Genomic DNA, 6,000 nt, shown 5'->3' with positions numbered 1-6,000 from the left:
TCCTGCTGAGCATACTCATGTATAGCACCTGGTGGGAGAAATTACAAAAGCAGTCACCAAAGACAGGGGCAAACAAGCTCTCGTTTCTCAGCCAATAATCTACCCGCAAGTGTGGGAGTGTGTGATCCATAACTTGCCCTCATTAAATATGATCTAGATAAAAGTTGTCCTAATTTAAACCAAAAAAGGCCAGCCTGCAAAAGAATGGCTTATATGCACACCAACAAACTACGTGCTCAACTACAACCAACGAACCCACACGTATCACAAGCAAATTGCCAACTTAGCAAACATGCGGTTGGTGTGTGCAGAAATGCTGATTTTTTGTTTAGCTCCGCTGCACCAAGTGATACTAAGTGGGAAGTTCATAGAGCAACAAGGAATGAACCTAGTGCTGGGAGTAAACAGCAGGACAAAGTATTAAAATTCATTTTTAAGCTAAGCCTAAAATATGCCTGTGGTGAGAGGATTAAAGAAGCGACCCCATTTCAGCGGCACCATGACACAGAATAAGTCACTCAACAGTCACATGTAATTGTAGGGTATTTGTTTGCTGCTAATATTTAATTGCACTCTTAGATTTCTTTTTGTGACTCCAGATTCATTATAGTCCATGCCTGAGACTTGTAGCTAGCCCACAGCCCTGAGAAGACAGAAGTTGAAAAGCCCTTGAAACCTCCCAATTCTATAAATGTGTTTCCCAAATGATATGAATCATGTTGCCTTCATTTCCTCTGCCACGTGATTTTTTTATGAGGTTTAGCCAAACTTTGTTTGGGTTCTGCTTTTTCCCCCCTCCCCTTCAAAACTCATTTTTAGATGAGACAGGAAGAAAAAAAAGGTGTTAAGAAATTGCAATTTTTTTCTTCTCCAAGTCCTGTGGTACAATTTCTGCAGGAAGTGCAGAATTTCCCCAGGAAGACCAAATTACCTCCAAAGCCAGGTGTCAATTTGAAAAATGCCACTTAGAGCTTCCCCACCGGCCCCTGCATTTACTGCCGCAGCAACGGGTTGCAGTGTGTAAGGTAAAAGAGCAGTCCACAAGCCAGAAGAGTGGCTCTCAGCACTAGCTGACTTTCACACTTCAGCCGGAGGCGTTCCAGAGTGAAACTATTTGCACTCATCTGTATGAAGTGTCCATATGACATACACGGATGAGCCCCTACTTAGGGATTTGTTCTTCTGCCAGTTTTGTTGCTTGGAGATAAAATTATTACGTATGAGCGCGTTATATTGTCATCAAACGGCAATTAACTTTTTCTCAGTAAATTATGTCACTTTATGTAAACACAAACATCTGTGTGGTGCCAGACCCAACCAAGCCACATCTGCCCAGAATCTGAGGAGACCAGCCGCTTCAGGTCCTTTGCTATGTCACACCCTCGTCCTCTCTCTCCTGCAGACGGCAGTGGATGAATGCCCCCATATTCCTGCTGTTCACTCTTTGTGAGCACCGTTACCTTTCCAAAAGGTGTACGTTGCATGGCACCTCCCAGAGCAGAGGAAGAGCTTCACGCTCTGTCAGGAAAGTCCTACTGGTGGAAAAGCCTTGAAAGCTCATTTCAAGAAGAGTGTGTCCTGGTTGCTGCATGACTCACATATAAGGCGCTCCGTATACCTCACTCCTCTCACCAATAAGCATTTGTTTGCCAACTTGCAGTTATGAATCAAACACCTGAACTGCCCAAAACTGGCACATGCCCTTTAAATAGTTTAACAGCTGCGTGCAAGTAGCTGTATCTTTCAGAAGCATCCGAGTGCCAAACTACTGATCTCCAGTATGCAAATTGAGCAGAAACTGGGGGAAGAAGCCCTATTTCTGTGACAGCGTTTCCTACAACTTTCCACTTCCCCATCTCCCCTCCAGCTTAAGCAATAATTGGAAATTTGTAAGTAGAACCACAAGCCCATAAAAGCTCTCAGCTGCTTCACACCATGTAAAGCCCAGTCCAAAACCAACCCTGGCTTCGGAGACAAACCGCTCCCTGCCTACACTGACTACTGACTGGAAACAGTTGAGGATTCAAGTCTTTATACTTTTTTACCTTCACCTGTCTATATAAAGAAACACAGCGCACATTTTGAAATAGGAGGGGAGAAAAAAAAAAAAAAGAGAAGAGAAGAGAAGGATGTGGTTATGGCATTTAGTAAGAATACTGGTAGGGTATGGTCTGTAAGCAAATGCTCTCATGCTCTGTAGAACAACCTGGACAGAAGAAATGCTGCTGATCTGTTTGCCGGGGTTCAGGTAAAGGAATTCCTATTTTAACTAATAACTTATTTTTTCAATAATTTAATAGCAGCATTGATTGTAGAGCACTATTTTTAAGCCAGTTGGATGATTATTTCTTATAAAGATCAAACATGTAGCCTTGCTTAGCTCAGGGCAGAAAGAAATATTTCTGCTTTAGTGATAAGCATAAATATATTCTGTCAACAACAATCACTTAGAAAAAAAGTTATAAGAAATTATCCAACTACAGATGAAATATATGGCAGATGTGGGACTTGCTGCTCTTCATTGCATTAAGCCATCTTTCTTACTCTTCTCCTGTGCATCCACAAGAGAATAATTTATGTCTAACATGAATCATGTTCTAGAAAAAAGATATAAACAAAGTCTGCTTCATAGCAGTAACATTACTTGGTTTGTATTGATTAGAAGGGTAATTATGGTAAATGCTGTAAAAGTCCTTGCTGAAGCAGTGACCTGAATTTTCCTCATTCCTCTTTTGTAGCATAGCTAGATTAAGAATGATTGGTTTGCTGTGTTCTGTCAACCGATTTTCATTTCCTTATTATTAAAGCTACTCCTACACTTACAGTAAGTTATAGATATTATGACGAGGATGTTCCTGCTATTGAAGCTTTCATGGATAAGAATATCCTTAATCTGTCATCCCCAATCTGTGCTTATACAGACTTGCATGAATCCCAACTAGAGCCAGATGAACTCAGATCCGAGCTACAAAGAGGAAACCATTCATGCATCCCACTGTGCTGCAAAACACTTAGCAAAGCTAATACTGTAAAACCTTGCTGTTACATTTCCTAGGTCAGTACACCTTTGCTGCTAGCTTAACCACAAGGTCCTGCTATTGGCAAACCCAGTTAACATTTAACTAGGCAATAGGAAGTGGAAAATCCTCACTCAGTAGGAGAAATAGAGAACAAATGGAATAGTGATGACACAGTGATCACCAGCTCGATAGACTCCCTCGAGTCCTGTTAATTATGGGTTCTTACATTATATTTTGGCTTCTAGAAGTTGTCTGAAACAATCCTAGAGCTGCAGGCAATTCCATCAGAAAATTCACAGAGGACAGAGGAATTTTCTTCAGAAGACTGGAAAAGAGCAAATATGGTGTCTGTCGCTTAAGAAGGTGGAAAAGGAGGAAATGGTAGATCGCTAAGCCTGGCTTCAGTATTTGGAAAAATATTGGAATCACCCACCAAAGAATCTGTTGGAAGCACCCAGAAGACAACGCAGTGGTAAGTAAAAAGCTGCACAGATTCACCCGAGAATGACTGAAATAAAAGTAATTTGACTTTCTTCTGTGACACACTGACAGCACTGGGAGACGGGGTGTAGGAGGGGGAAACAGGCTTCAAACACTATCTCTGAAGAAATTCTCATCATGAAGGAAACATGATCTCTATGAAAATTCTGTATGATTAGTGAATACCCACTGAGATACTAATCAGTGTCTACCATACAGGAAAGATGCATTTGGTACAGTTCAGTATCTTTCAGGTTGAATACAGTCAGTACTTTCATTAATAATTTTGACAATGCAGTAAAGATGATGCTCATGAAACAACTGCAAGGTTATTTGTCCATGAAAATGAATCTTCAAATAATTTTGAGCAAACATATTACTCGGTGTGAACTCTTTGCAAAAACAATTCCCTTGGATCACTCAAGATGTGAAATTTAAATTTGAGGGGGGCAAAATGATCAAAAATATAAAGTTTCTGAGAATCAGGCACTCCATTAGACTATTTCAATTTACCAGTTTAAAGGCTGGCTAACATTTTCTTGAAATTAATCATTTTCAGGAGTGATGTTATACGTAATTTGGTACTAATGAATTCTAAAGAAAAAGCATTCCGTGAGATAGAAACTTGATAAAAGTAGAATAAAAACTCAAGACTTTAAGAGACATCACAAGCAATTTTCTGATATATTTATGTAGCACATGAAGTGTTGGACTAACAGGTGTTGTTGCTCCCCCAAAATGTTTCATGTCATCTGAGTTTTTCCCCAGCAAATGGATGTTTTCGGTCACAAGACACCCATGCTGACACAACAGCACAACCTCTTATTTCCTCTTACCTGTCCTGCCATCAGGTGACACCAGCATCTGCCCACCATAATCCCTTGTACACGTGGCACCAATGCATCTCCACCGTTAGCAGAATTCTCTCACCTCTCGTACAACAATCGCATGATTTTCTAAGCAGCTGCCACACATGCTGGCTCAAAGGGATTGACTCAATCTCAGATTGACTAACAAACCAAGGTTTTCTTTTTGTTCTCATTTCTGACAGATAAGTCCACTGATAACAATCAGAATTCCTTTTGCTATTTCATAAGCCCACAAAATTGTGACAGTCCCACTCATGCAGCTCAGTCCGGTTCTTTGGAAGGGGCAGTCAGATCCAGCCGCTGACCAACAGCACGTCCTAGCAGGTCACACTCGCTCCTACAGTGGGGTCACTGGGCGAAACACCCCCAAGGAGCAGTCTCAGAGAATTTGTGCATCCCCCTCATAACCTGCATCCAGCCTGTTTGTAGTCCTCATTGGCTTTCTTGCAACCATTTCCTCACCTACTTAACAGCTCTTGTTCTAACCCCCGGGTTTTCTAGTGCTATTTAGTTATTTCTAGTATGCTTCACTGAAATGCAAGTGCCTTCAATCTTCAGCCTTTCCCTTATCTGAAAAAGCAGAGAATTCATCAGAAAAGATAATGGTCTGGCAAGATCTGTCAAAGCCTTATTTAGTAGTTTTCCTTAAAAATCTGTAAGAGGCTTTGACTCAACGTTTATAGAATTGCTTTAATCACATTTGACATTCTTTCCTTCAACAAATAGATTAGATTGATCCTTTTCCAGATACACTAATAACATACATACTTCATAACAAGTACTGGGTTGGACCTTCAGCTTTATGTGCCTCTTCTTTCCATAGTCTGAGCTGGAAATAAACTGTTTTCCCTAGTACAAGCATGTTAAGATCTAAATGCATTTTGTGTTCAGACACAGTTATTCCCATTATCACTCACTGATTCCTGTAAGTCATCCCACCTCTGACCTCCAGCACAATATCAGCATCCCTACTGAAAAGCAGAGGTATAAGATTTGGCAAAACCCAAGGCCATCTCCTCAGTTAATATTTAGCAGATCTACTTGTTCTCCTTTTCTCTTTCTCTCTTTTTTTTAATATTTCATGTAAACAAAAAAAAAAAATCTTTCACTAATTGTTTTTTGGTTTCTTTAGCAAAGTCCATCTCCATTTGGTAGTGCTTATGAGCTACCTGTCACTTTTTTCCTTCAAAGCAGAGACTCCCATCTTGATCAAGTTCTTCTTAAAACCTCTTCACTTACTCCTAAAATTTCTTTTGATCTACTTGTTTGGCTGAGATGGACTGGAAATTTTAACCATCAATTTCTTCACCTTCATTAGGATTTTTTGTGATTTTTGATTTAAAGAGGTTATCAAAAAGCACTTTTAAGGCATATTTTATTAAAGCATATGTATATTTTTAAGAACGGTGATAACACTTATTCCACACAAATTATATTTTTTAAAGAACTGTATTATTTAGCTGTCATGCCTTTCATTTGCTAATCTTTGTCAGATTATGTAAGATGATCAGTTAAAGTTTAAAGTACTTGCAGCCCAAAATTTAACCAATGCTGAAAGTTAAACACAAGCTGGAAAGCATACTTACTCAGTTTGCACCTAGATAAAAAATCAGTCTTTTTAAGCTGACCTT

The sequence above is a fragment of the Phaethon lepturus genome, unplaced genomic scaffold (genome assembly GCF_000687285.1).
Source record: "Phaethon lepturus isolate BGI_N335 unplaced genomic scaffold, ASM68728v1 scaffold12692, whole genome shotgun sequence".
NCBI classification, from domain to species: Eukaryota; Metazoa; Chordata; class Aves; order Phaethontiformes; family Phaethontidae; genus Phaethon; species Phaethon lepturus.
This window is presented reverse-complemented; position numbering follows the sequence as displayed.